This window comes from Rosa rugosa, chromosome 5, assembly GCF_958449725.1.
Source record: "Rosa rugosa chromosome 5, drRosRugo1.1, whole genome shotgun sequence".
NCBI lineage: Eukaryota > Viridiplantae > Streptophyta > Magnoliopsida > Rosales > Rosaceae > Rosa > Rosa rugosa.
The window spans coordinates 13,245,602-13,259,592 of record NC_084824.1 but is presented as its reverse complement, the minus strand read 5'-3'; the positions used below and the strand labels follow the sequence as shown (position 1 = coordinate 13,259,592).

The following is a 13,991-nucleotide window of genomic DNA, read 5'->3' as shown; positions in this document are numbered from 1 at the left end:
AATGCCACTGACGTGTGACTCGTCTGGGTTTTGTTTCTGGAACAAACCTCCCCTGCTCAAACCTTTGTTTTTATTTCTTCAACGAAAATAAAATATAATACTAACTAACTTCCTCAAAGAGACAAAAAGTATTACTAAGAAAAAAGCAAGTCCTTTGTTTTTTTGAAAGGGTTTTGAAATGCATTCAACTTTCAGGTCATCATCTCGTTCAAGTATAGGAAGGTTAAACAGGTTGATCTTATGGGGTAAAGAGTGAAAAAAAACTTGTACCATGTACATTCATGGGAGTGATAGTAAGGTAGAGGTCATTATTGTGGAGCATTGAAGTGGTGGACCTTGTTTTGTGCTTATTGGTTAGGAAGTATGATTGTGATGGTTTTCTAGTACATTTTGGTTGTGTATGTCAAATGGGAATCGGAAGAACTCGAATTCTGACTTTGACCATAACAATAAGAATTTTTACCATGCAAAATACAAGTTAGATTGCTTTACTTGGAGGGAGAATGCGTGAGGGATTTAAAAAACTATGACAGTTAGGCAACTGATAAAGATTTGCGACTTTGCACCAAATCGCCAATTGTTCATCATGTTCACGTGTATTATTTGAGAAATTTCGGAACTTGACCGCAACTTGCTATTCAAGGACTGATGATTCATGCACAGTGCTAGCTTAGCAAATAATAAGATCTGCGACTTTGACAGCAAGAGTAAGAGTTTTAACCACGCAAACTACAATCTAGATTGCTTTACTTGGAGGATGCAGGAGGAACTTGAAAAATTATGACAATTAGACAACTAATAAAGATTTGCGACTTTGAGCCAATTGTTCATGAAATTTACAACTTGACCGCAACTTGCTACACGAGGACTGATGATTTGATGCAAAGTGCTACCTTTTAGCAACTTGGTGGACTCGACTAATAATTAGCTAGCTCAGCAACTTGGTGGACTCGACCACAAATTATTGAGTTTCATCAACTTTTGTATAGGACAAAGGAAGATGATCGATATCGACAAGACCATATCGGAGCGTAGTGCACTAGTGCTTATATAGTACGGTGGGGTTCTCCGTCCGCTCCATCTAGACCTTTGTAGTTATGATTATTGTGCTAACTTCAACTCAAGTTCTTAGAAATTTAACTGGTGTTCTGTCCTCAACAAGGGTTTGGAAAACCTCCATCTTGTGGACCATGTTAACTTACTACATAGGCACTCATGCTTCCGTTGGAAAACCACCATGTGATAGGCACCTCTCAACCAACTAGTACGAGAGGTTATGAACTTGTGCGTGAATTATATGGATCTTGTTTGTTCACCTCATATGAAAATGTTTGCTTTCAAGTTCCCCTCATATGGAAATGTTTGCTTTCAAGTTCCAACCATGATCTTCATATGGGCGTGAATAACAAATAATCGTTTAACACGCGTGTCGAACCTATGTACAATACACATGTTAATAGTGAATACTCATTCGTGCAATGACATAGTAGTTAATATTTGTCAGCACTTACGCATATAATCATAATGAAATAAACCACTAAAGTTTTAAACTTATTGCAACCTAACTACAAAGGAAAAAGTAAATAATTATTGAGATAAGGAGGTGACTTGCTTGCAGTGTAAAGCACTTCATATGTCATATTTTTCGACTTCTAATGTTGTTGTGTGATTTTCTAATGGGCTAAATACTGGTTACTACATTGTGGTTTAGGTCCAAAATCAATTCAGTCCTTGGACTTCTAATTTCATCAAAAACACCCTTGTACTTTCAATTTTGATCTAATAGGTCTAATTCGTTAATATTCTGCTATGGGTTCAACTTATAGTTATTATTTGATGAAAAACTTTTTATTTGATAGATTTCTAATAGTGAGACCCACTCTTAAATTGACTATGCATGCCACCTTAACACCACATCATAAAAAATAGGCCATGTATGAGCCACGTTGACAAGTTAAATGACTCAATTATCGGAAGACTAACATATTGAACCTATTAAATCAAAATTGAAACTACAGGGGTGTTTTTGATAAAATTAGAAGTCCAGTGGCTGAATTGATTTTGGACCTAAACCACAGGGTAGTAACCAGTATTTAGCCCTTTTCTAATTTATTAGTACATGCAAAAATATGACTAGAACTATATTTTAGAATTTTATTTCTACCTAACCGCGCTGGATTTTGATATGGCCTTGTCCTTGTGAAATAAAAGAAAGAGGTAAACACCAATAACTACAATAGTTCCTGATTTTTTACCATGCGCAAGAGCTAAAACGTTTAGCCCATGCGGTCTATTAAAACTAACAGGCCGTCAACCACTATAAGGCCCAATTACAGAAAAGGCAATACAATGTTCAACAGAGCGAGGCTTCTTCAAAGCTAGGGCTTGAAGCTGATTCGAACCCATTTCATTTCAGTTCACAGCCTCATTTCAATTTCAATCGGAAGGAAGCTAGGGTTTGGTCGCGGCGGCAAAGCAACAGAGCGAGGCTCCGTCAGTGAAGCAACAAAGCGAGACTCCGGCGGCAAAGCAACAGAGCGAGACTCCAGCGGTGAGGAAGAAAAGCAAGGCTCCGGCGGCGAGGCTTCTTCAAAGCTAGGGCTTGAAGGTCAGTAGAGAAATTTCTAGTTACTAAGGGTCAGTAGCTATAGTCTTATTTTTGTGCTTTTTTTGTTCAATATAGGTGAGTATAGCAGCACGAAGTAGGGCCTCGATCATGACTATAGGTTCTCTGCCTCCGTCAAAATCAATGGCTTTGCATTTAACACTTTTGAATCCTTCAGATCCTCTAGTTTCCTTCAGCCTCGTCTTGTCACAATCTCTCCCTCAGGTAAAGGATTTTGGTTGAGAAATTTGATTATGGTCAGTTTGGTTGTGAATTCTGTTACTGTTTTTCTTAGTGTGAATTCTCTGTTTAATTCCTATTTGGAAATCCTTTGTTTGATTCTTGTCTACTTAATTTGATGGTGAAATTGAGAGTCCTGCAAATTTTTTGCTTGAAAAATTCTACAAATCCTTTATGTATCATTTGATTTCTACATAAATTTTTCTCTGTAAGTGGGGGTATTAAGGGTTAGTACCCTTAACCAATGGGCTTTTGAGTGAAGGTCATAAATATGAAGAAACCTGTTTTTGTTGCTTGCTGCTCTTTATGAATGCTATGGTCTGTCTGTTACTGAATGACTTTTTTGTTAAACAGCGACAAGTGTGACATGTGGCTCACCATTGTACCGATACTGTCCCAACTTAACCACCCGTTAGGTGTTGGGTTTTAATCACAAAAGGCCTCGGTACAATTGGGTAAGAGTCACCCACTTATAAGTTATATTTTATTTGTCACTTTTCCAATGTGGGATCTTTCCTCTCCAACACGCCCCCTCACGTGCAACCTAGCTCTAGGTTAGCACGTAAAATTAATTAATCCAATTCCCACTTTGGAAATTGGGACACAAGCCTCATATCAGAGACTTGGTCAATACAATCCAAGGCCCACATCGGACACTTGGTAACAATCCGATCGGAATTTTTCTGATGGCAATATAAGGAACCCAAATTCGGGCTCATGATAATTGGAGACGTAATTGGAGAGGGGCCATGTTTAAACAGCGACAAGCGTGTCCCGTGGCCCACCATTGTACCGATACTGTCCCAACTTAACCACCCGATAGGTGTTGGGCTTTAATCACAAAATGCCTCGATACAATTGGGTAAGAGCCACCCACTTATAAGTTATATTATATTTTGTCATTTTTCCAATGTGAGATCTTTCCTCTCCAACACGCCCCCCTCACGTGCAACCTAGCTCTAGGTATGCACGTGGAATTAATTGACAAACCCGATTCCACATTGGAAATCGGGTCACAAGTCCCACATTAGAGACTTGACCAATCACATAACAATCCAAGGCCCACATCAGACACTTGGCAATAATCCAATCGGAAACTTCCGATGGCCAATTTAATGAACCCAAACTAGGTCCATGATTGGAGAGGAGATTGGTGAATCAATTAATGAATGAACCCATATCCGGGTCCATGATGGCGACGTATTGAAGAGCGACCCGCTCTGATACCATGTTAAACAGCGACAAGTGTGACATGTGGCCCACCATTGTACCGATACTGTCCTAACTTAACCACCCGTTAGGTGTTGGGTTTTAATCACAAAAGGTCTCAGTACAATTGGGTAAGAGTCACCCACTTATAAGTTATATTTTATTTGTCACTTTTCCAATGTGGGATCTTTTCTCTCCAACATTTTTCTTTACATAGTGAACTACTTTTTGTTGGATATGCTTCTTCACAGACAATAATTACTTTTCTTCATGTTACCCCTTTCTATTCTAATTTGCAAATTCTATTGTAATCCAATTCTCTTTTGCTATATTAAATGTGATTCTAATTCTACGCTTTGTTGTTCTTTTTAGTTGCTTGCACAGCTTTCGGGTGCTCTAGTTTCTTAGTTTTGACTTCTTAATCGTTGCATCTTAAGTTAGGTGAAGAGCTTGTACTCTTTTGCAATATGATTGGCAAAAAAATGCTATTCAGCCTGATAGTCACAAAACTAGTGGTTGGAAATGGAATTAGGTGAAAAATATCAGTTCTCTTTAAGCTACCACTTTCCAGTACATAAGTCATTCTTATAAGCTATAATAGTTGATTAATCCCATGAAGTGTCAGTAAACTATTGAGGATTAGTATCCTATTCAGGGTCATTAACCTATTGAGGGTCAGTAAACTATTGAGGGTCAGTATGCTATTGAGGGTCAGTAACTCTATGTGTATTGCAACCTCATGATTGCATGAGGTATTCAACTCAAATCTATTATCAGTTTAGTTGAGCTTCCATTTTTAGACAAATTTCTTAGCTTTACTTTATGGGAGGGTCATTGCAATTATGTCTACCTATAGGCTCTATGGATATTTGATCTCATTACTGTTGTTAGTCTTTATTTTCCGCTTGAAATTTTGGTCAATGATCTGCTGCAATTGTGAGGATCTTTTGATTAGGTCTCTTGCATTTTTATAAGCTATATATAATGGTTTCTTAATCAAATTGAGGGTCAGTAAACTATTAAGGGTCAGTACACTATTGAGGGTCAATAAACTACTGATGGTCAGTACTCATATATTTACATTTATCATAAACACAGATTAATCGCAGTGGCAAAGAGGAAGGTTGTTGCAATAGGCAAAGAGGATGTACCGATTGGAACAAAGAAGATAAGAGCACAAAGACCAGATTACATACAGTATAAATGTAATCTGCATGCATTCTGGGCTACCATCAACACCCACCGAACAATGATTGGAAAAGAGGCTTGGGAGAAGCTAAAGAAGACGCCGTTTTGGGGGGTTCATAAGAATTTTTATGAATAGGAGATCAAGAAGCACTTCTAGAATTTTTCTCATATACATCGGCAAAAAACCGATGTAAAAAAAAATTTGTGCACATGTGTTAGTGGGTGATGTAAAAGATCGCCAAAAAATAGACATCGGTTAAAAACCGATGTCCCATACTACCATAAACATCGAATTAGATTATAGACTCGATGTTAAACTGCTATTATGATCACAAATTGGTGTTTGTAGATATTGTTAAACCTTCATATTTATGCATTTAATGCTTAACGAAATATAGGTCCAATAGACTAGTATTCATTTTAACATCGTTACTCATTCTAGAAACGATGTGTAATATATTCTTACACATCGGTATTTTTGAAATTTGCCTGCTGTTTATGAGCTTTACGAGTACTTGTCATATATCAAACTATTTAAGATTGAATCTACATTCTTTTGTATTAATCGACCGATGTTCATTATTATGTTAAACATCGTTTCTTTTTACGAAGTGATGTCCATTTTTCTATTAAACATCAGTTTATGAGGTTGACACTGATGTTCATCCTTATACCAGACATCGTTTTTCATTTAATAAATCGATGTTCATTGATTTGTTTTACATCATTTCTTACTTAAAAAGTCGATGTCCATTGCGTTGTTTTACATCGTTTCTTACTTAATAACTCGATATGCACTGAATAAAGAGACGATCGATTTTTGTTTCCAATCTGCTGTATCATCTCTTTAATGACATCGTTTTTGTAGTTTAATACTGATTTGAAATAGACGTATGTACATCATGTCCTTCACATGAGCATGATATCCACTAACTTTGTAATTGCTGCTACAAAATCGATCTAATCCACATTTGACAACATGAAATTCCAAATAATTTGAATATGGGGCATTGCATTAATTTGTATCCAACATCAGAGATGATAATAGTTCAAAAAATAGGCAAAAAGACCCCAACCTACGTACTTCAAGGCTAGCCTAAAACATACCATTGCAATAAGTGTACATGTAGTTTTGTTCACAGTTGCTGCAACAGTACAACTACTCCAAAATGGTTCACAAAAAATCTAGCTAGCCTTGCTCAAAATCACTTTGCTAGTTTGCTGCAGACGCCACCCTAACAAGAAAAATCAGATGCACATATTACCAAATAGCAATGGGATTACACACATTAACAAGAAGTATAAGTATTGGAATTGGAATTGGAATAATATAGTTACCTTATCAGTAGGTGGAGGAACAATTTCGCAATCATCCACATTTTCTTGCACCTTTCTTTCTTTCCATCCCTCTCTTTGTTCCTTTTCTTTCTTTCTCCTCCCTCCTCTAACAGACCGTCAGCCACCTATCCTTATCCCTTGAAAACAAAACCAAATGATTAAAAAAAAAATTAAAAAAAAAAAACTAGTAAAATCAAATACAAAATAGCTAACAACTTAAACCAAAAATAACCGCCTCAGTAGATAGACCAAAAAATTAATGTTAAATCGGAACCAGGATACCACAACTCCACTCACATGCATAATATAAACTGCATATATTATGAACTACCTAGAACTTCACAAGGAAATTAAATCAACTCAGACCTATAAAGTGCGATATATATGTTCAAAGTTAAAACAAAACAAACAAAATGAACAAAATGAACAAATGAAGAAAGGCCATGTACATAATATGCAGGTTGCAGATGAAGAGTAAACCATAAGATCATCTTTGAAAACTTAAACACTATTATAAGTTCACATACTATTTAGATTGTCACGGTTCAAGGTTTAAAAGTTAAACTAGCTTTGACATTTAACTTTTCTGTCATAAGTTCACATAAGTTCACATGAGTTCTATATATGAATCGATCATTTTAATTTACTTTTTCTCATATGCAGGGGCATCTTCTGAACTTGTTATGGAACCAAACAATACAGACTTTTAATTCCACGGTTTGAGAGACCTTACCTTCTTAGCAAGGAAAATTACAGCATCAACTGTACCCTCTGCATATATTGATCTACCACAAACATTATGCTGAAACTCAAAAGAAACTCTACAAAGGAGAAAGTATTCAAAGGAACAAGATTAAAACATTACACAAAAAGCAAACCTAGTCATTTCCTTTGGGATGTCCCAGAGTTTCAGGTATAAAGTAATAAGACACGATCAAAAGTATGTAACACCAAAATGAACCTATATTAACTCAAGATAGCAAACAAAGATGATGAGAACACACCGCTTCCCCACTATAATTCATGTAAGCTTGAGGCTTCACCACCAAAATTGGTACCTCTCCAATGGAACCTGTACTGATCACACCAAGAAATCTGAATGAACACCAACACGTATAAGAGTATGAAAATAAAATTTACAAGGACTGAAGACCGACCTATTCCAACCAGTGCCTTTGACTGAATTGTATTCATCACAATGCCCTGCATTTTGGAAATACCACTACTAGAAATCTGTTCATAGACATCACATGTTTTAAATCGGTCAGACTTGCCCACGATGTAAAAAAGTAATCTAACATCGTTTTACGAAAATACCGATTTAAATGTATGTCATTAACACCAGTTCTTAAAATGACCGGTGTTAAAAGTTTAGTTCGAAAATTTGCGGGAACCTATTTTTGCAAAAAAACGCTAAGTTTTTAAGTGAAATGAAGAAGCGGGGACTAAAACTCAAAACTTTCACACTTAGAAAAAAAATTGCGCCCAAATAGAAACAGATGGAAAACCCTAATGTTACTCTCCCTCGACCTCCTTCATTCTGAACTCCTCCCAAACTAGATCTCCTCCCAAACTCGACCTCCATTCTGGACCCTAAGCTCACTCGAACTCGCCGCCATTCTGGAGCTCCTCATTGCTTCCTTCATCTCCCTCTCTCTCCCTCCCTAGTTTCACAGGTAGCTAGCTCACACAAATCGAGCCATGGCTCCTCCCAGTATTCTCGGTCCTCCCGAGTTCCACAAACCCTCACCCACCACCACCGCTCCGCGCGCCACCCCAACCCAAATCCAAACCCGACTCCAAACCCACCACCGGCGAATCCTTCGTGGACCTGATGGTGGCGAATTTCAACGACGTCGGAACCAAGCACGACCTCCCAATGGGCCTGACGGAGAACGACTCTGCCACGTTTCTCTCCACCGGCAACCCCTGCCTCGATCTCTTCTTCCACGTCATCCCAAACACTCCAGGCGACTACCTCACGTCCTCACCGATGGGACTCCAATGGTGGCCAGTGTCGTGTCACTGGATTCTTCCTTTATCGCAATCACTTCATCTTCTTCACCTTCATATTCTTCTTCGTTTTTAACGAAACTAAGGCACGCGCCGAGTCTGTGACTTTGTTTTGCAGTCACGCCCTTGAGTGGGAAGAAGCACATGGCTCACACAATTGCTCACATCACTCTCGGCCTCACTCAGATTTCTTCTGTCTTTGAAGCCCCAAAGGTTTTGCTCTGCTCCGTTTCGCTGAAATATTTGGAATTTTAAAATTGCTTGGCATGTATGTGTTATTTGTATAGAGATTTTGTTATCTGGATTAGTTTTTGGTGTTAATTTTAGGAAAATAAAAATCTAATCTAGAACTACTTTGTAGTTGTTCATGATTGCTCTTATTAGTTGTTTGATTGATCTTGAGCTTTATATATGTAAAGGATCGATCTATTTTGCTGTGGTGATTCGATTTTTGTGTTTATGTGATTAACTTTTGTGGAATTGAAGCTATACATAATATGTGAGCAATTTGATTTGATTGTAACTGGATTTCGTTGTGTGATGTATTGATTTGATTGTGATTTATGAAGCTCACTAGCAGAAGAGGCCTCAAACATTGCTTCCTTATATAGTGATGTTCTACAGGTAGAGGTTCTGGGCTGTTGGTTGGGCTGATTGGGAAAAGGTGAAGTTTTCAAAGGTTGAATTGCTCCCAAAAGGCTTGGAAATCCGGACTGAAGTTTTCAAAGGTGAACTTTTTTATTTTTTGCGTATCTTGAACGAGGTTGAGTATGTTATACTGTTTCCACTCAATATTTGGAGTGCGAAATCTTGCCAATGTTCTCACACCTGGTTCATTTTAGCTTTACTATTGCCATTTTGGTGGGCCATACTTGTAATTTTTATGTTGATTGAGTTATATCTAGTATTGCTATGTGCTTGCTTCCTCGAAGGCTTGGAAATCCGGTTTCAATTGCTCGCAACAGGATTGGAAATCTGGTTTCTTTCACAGAAGGTATGGCCTTCAGCAATATTAGTTGCTCTGTTTTTTATTTTCCTCCAGTTCAATATTGCATGTAAAATCCTTTTCTGAACTCAACCATGCTTTGTTCTTTATTTATTCAACTCTTAAACTAAGGAGATATATCATTTGTGTTTATCTACTGGATGTGTGGTTGTAAATAGCATCATGGTCTCAGAGTTTACTGCATGATTATTTTTATTTGTTGTAAATAGGATCATGGTCTGAAAGTTACACATTTTGTTGAAAGAAGTTATTGTGCGTTTGTACTATTCTAACTTGCATCAGTTAGGATTACGAGGTTTAGGGAAATTGATATCAAAGAGGTGCCAACTTTTGCAAAAGGATCAGATTTCTCATTATTCATTGCACATGCTGAGATTAGTATAAACCTTGTGAGTGTGCTATTTCACTTTGTTCTCTATGATTGATGATATGTTTAAACTTACAGATTTTCCTCTGCTGAACTTGCTACGAGGACTGGTATAATCTAGGTGGTTTTCAGGTAGGAGGTGGGATCAATTCAGATAATTCTTTGCAATACATAGAAGAAGGGGCTACCCACGTCATTGTCACTTCTGTGAGTTCTGTTTTTCTCCTCTTCTAAAATTGAAAAACCATGTATATTTCTTAGAACAATTAATATCAGGAAAACATTTTCTAAAACTTGTCATGGTTTTCTTGCAGTATGTATTTAATAATGGGCAAAACCTTGAAAGGCTTAAAGATCTTGTTCGTGTTGTTGGAAAAGAAAGGCTTGTTTTAGACCTTAGCTGTAGAAAGAGGGTATGAAGTTATCCAGAATTATACGTCTTATGTCCTTCATTTGTTCACTTTCTTTACGAGGCTAAGCAGCCTCATTAGACTACGTATTCTTGAGCAGTTTTAATTATTGCCTTTGAAATATCAGTTTATTAAAACTCAGATCATATTATGAATGCTAGAACACAGTGGACGAGTTTTGCAGCAAGCTACTGGAACTATTGTATTTTTTTTTTTTTAAGCATTTTCAAGTACCATGTTTAATATATAATAGGCTTTTGTGCTTTAGCCTAATAAGCAACTGTCACACATTCGCCATCTCATTAATTTATTCAAGCCCCTCTTTTATTCGTTGGCCTTAATGTGTATCTGGTCTTTTATGTGCAGGAAGGTAAATATGCAATTGTCACAGATAGATGGCAAAAGTTCAGTGACGTGTATCTTGACAAGGAAATATTAGACTTCATTGCCAAGTATGCAGACGAGTTTCTGGTACATGGTGTCGATGTGGAAGGGAAAAAGTAAGTCATTTTTATTGCCATACATGTTTCTTTACACAATACATATGCTTACATAAGTGCGGCAGAAATATAGATATTTAAATAAATGCTCATGAAAACCATTTCCTTGTGCGAGTCTTTTTTTATATTTTGTCTGTTTCTTTATATGGTCACACTCTTTTTGTTGTTATCAAGAAAACATATTTTACCAATAAATTAGAATAGTTGAGGAAATTTGGTGGATTCCCGAATTATAAATTACTACTGATTTTACTACTGTTCAGAACATAGTGTATATGTTCTTTGGTTTACCAAGAGTCGAAGTAGTTTAGATTGAAAAGATTTGGCTTATTGCTGCTTTTTCCGTTAGTTTTAGGCAGTGTTTGGTGAGACTTCTTCTGATAATCAACTAGCAGAAGAACATATGTATAGCTGGTTTGACTTTTGAAGATGATCCAGTCGATAAAAGTGAAAAGCTGGAACGAGATGGGAAACAATGGGTTGATATGTGCTCTTCAAGGTGTTATGTACCCAGAGTGCATGATAATGTCCTGCTGCAAAAGTGGCTATGTGAGAATAATACAAAACGTTTTCTTTAGCATAATTTACCCCAACCTAACACTGGCTGACCTGAATAAAGAACTGTTCAGTAATTGGTGCTAGGGTAGGTATTCACAATCTGGTCAGTTCAAGTGTGTTTATTATACAAATAAATAAAAGCACATTTATGTAGATTATGTTAAATTTCTACTTGTTTCTGACTATATCAGGAGCTCAGTTAAGGCCCTGGAAGTCTCTCATTTTGCTAGTTACTGATGTCACTGAAAACATGTGCATATAAGTATACCATTTTTCTTGTGCTCCTTGAATCCTGTTTTCTTTTTCTTTTTCTTTTTATGGAGAAGAGTGCTCCTTGAATCCTTAAGCCTGATACTCTTAACTTTCATTTTATCTTGTGCTTTACAGATTATGAAAATAATGTTTCTGAATACAGGGTTTGTGCATCTGGCTTCTGTTATCCTTATTCTTATCTTTTCCCATCAAGTTCTTTATATGGGCAGTTTTATTATACTGTTTTCCTATGATACATCATAACTGCTTCTTGGAGTTGTTGTGATAGTGTTTTTTTTTTTTTTTTTTTTCTTTTTCTCTTTTTTTCTTTTCTCTGTGATAGCTTCTCTGAGCGTTTGTATAATTCGCTAGTATGTGATTTTCATTGTTATATCAAGAATCAGTTCAAATTGGAGCTAGTCTTATGGTTGCTCAGAATTATACTGAAATGTTCAACCAATGATACTTAAATTCAAATAATAAGTGATGCATTTTGAAATCCACAATCAGAAATTACGCAAGCATATATATTTGGCTGATTGTAAAGTTGCTCAAATGACATGGCATGTTAGCATTCTTCTTGTAGTTTGTCCCCTAAGTAGTGGTAAAATTAACAATAGCATTCTGCTGCCTATCAATGTTACTGCAGATCACTATCTTCTCTTTGATTTTCCAACACCAGGAATATTATCATGAAACTCATAAAGAAGTTAAACCTCAAGTTATGATTATATTCTTCTTTTGTGATATTGTTGCTTTGACCATTCACCATGACCATGAATGATTGATGTGCCTTCTGCTCTTCATTTGGTTGGCTTCCTGATTTTCTGCAGTTGGCTGCAACGCATTTAGTTGATGCCCATATATGCAGTGACGTTGCAAAGTATGTTACTGCATTTCTTCTTTTTTATCAACCATGATACATATGGAGCTCCCACACATAAATGTCTTCTCTAAGATTGATTTGATACATAACTATGGAAGCTAGGTAATGGCTGCAGCTGTCTTCCCTTTTTTTTCTTTTTCCCTTTGCTTACACATGACTTGCAATGTAACTGTGTGGAAAGGTGATATGGGATTATGGGGTTTTGCTGCATTTGGAAAACGAGTTTGCTTGCAATTTCATGTCTTTGCTTTTGACACAGGTACTTGCATGAACTTCTTACTCAAAGAGATGAATTTGACACCATTGCTTTGTTGATCCGGCATCTACATATAATTGTCAAAGAGACGACTTTGTACGTATTGAAGTGGCTGATTATATACAGAGTTTGGCTACCAACATGATTTTGAGTAAGACTAGTTTTTGCTTTGAAGCAAAGTTTGGTGTTGAACTTTTGTAGTTGGTTGCTAATATGTTTATAGGCTAGCCTTTGTAGGTTTTGGGGTTTTATTTTGTGAATTATGTAGAATCATGAATGAAGATGAGAAAATTAATGGAAAGCCCCAATTTTTGAATGATGAGAATGTATTTCAAAATATTTTCCCACCACCAGCAGCTAGATGATTATTTGCACATCATTCTTATATATATGAACTGATGTATATAAATGGGGAACAAAACAATAATGACAGAAAATGATGTCAATTCAGAGATTAGAAATCAGTACCTAAAACTGGACTGATGTCTCATGAATATCAACATATCGAAATGTCACCCCAAAATCGATGTACACAAAATCAATGCACATCGATATCTAAACACCAGACCGTTATCTAGTGTCAACGTACAAATCAGCTGTTATAAAGTAAACCGATTTACCATGAAATACAGGACATCGGTTTTGAAAAATAGAAATGATGTCTACAAAACTACTAGACATCGTTTCAACTAACGAAAAGCGATGTTCCTAGTAACATAAAACATCATTCTTAATAGATTAACTGATGTTGCCTAAAGGTACATACATCGTTCTCTGGAGAATAAGACGGCAAGATGCACGTAAAAATGGACACGAACAAACAAATTTTTTTAGAGACTGATGTCTACGAGTGTATTAGACATCATTTCTGAAATTGTAATCGATTTAAATGTTCACTTAGGTATTGTTCGAGATATACTTTATTAAGCATAAAATGTGAAAATATGAAGAATTAGACATACCTAACATACAAAAATATGATGATTATAACGATTATACATCGATTTGTTTTTTAGAATCGATGTTGGTTGTTGTCTGGGACATCGGTTAAAAACGCGCTTATACTGATGTCTATATCTTTCTCTACACCCACTAAGACATCGGTCGAAAATTAGTTTAACATCGGTTCTGGGCCGATGTCTATGAACAAAATTCTAGTAGTG

General features: G+C 36.5%; 1 long non-coding RNA gene across 9 annotated transcripts; it reads left to right on the top strand.

The window, feature by feature from the left end:
- The first annotated feature begins 7,849 nt into the window (after window positions 1-7,849).
- On the top strand, window positions 7,850-13,152 carry LOC133712407 (uncharacterized). 9 transcript variants are annotated; one of them, XR_009847378.1, is made up of 7 exons: window positions 9,032-9,587; window positions 10,045-10,173; window positions 10,281-10,379; window positions 10,743-10,876; window positions 12,336-12,407; window positions 12,520-12,674; window positions 12,832-13,152. It is a non-coding gene; the product is annotated as an uncharacterized LOC133712407 (long non-coding RNA). The 9 variants fall into 9 exon arrangements; XR_009847381.1 differs by lacking the exon at window positions 12,336-12,407; XR_009847374.1 differs by lacking the exons at window positions 12,336-12,407; window positions 12,520-12,674; window positions 12,832-13,152 and adding an exon at window positions 7,850-8,806 and having other exon boundaries at window positions 9,218-9,587; window positions 10,743-11,839.
- Window positions 13,153-13,991: the final 839 nt, after the last annotated feature.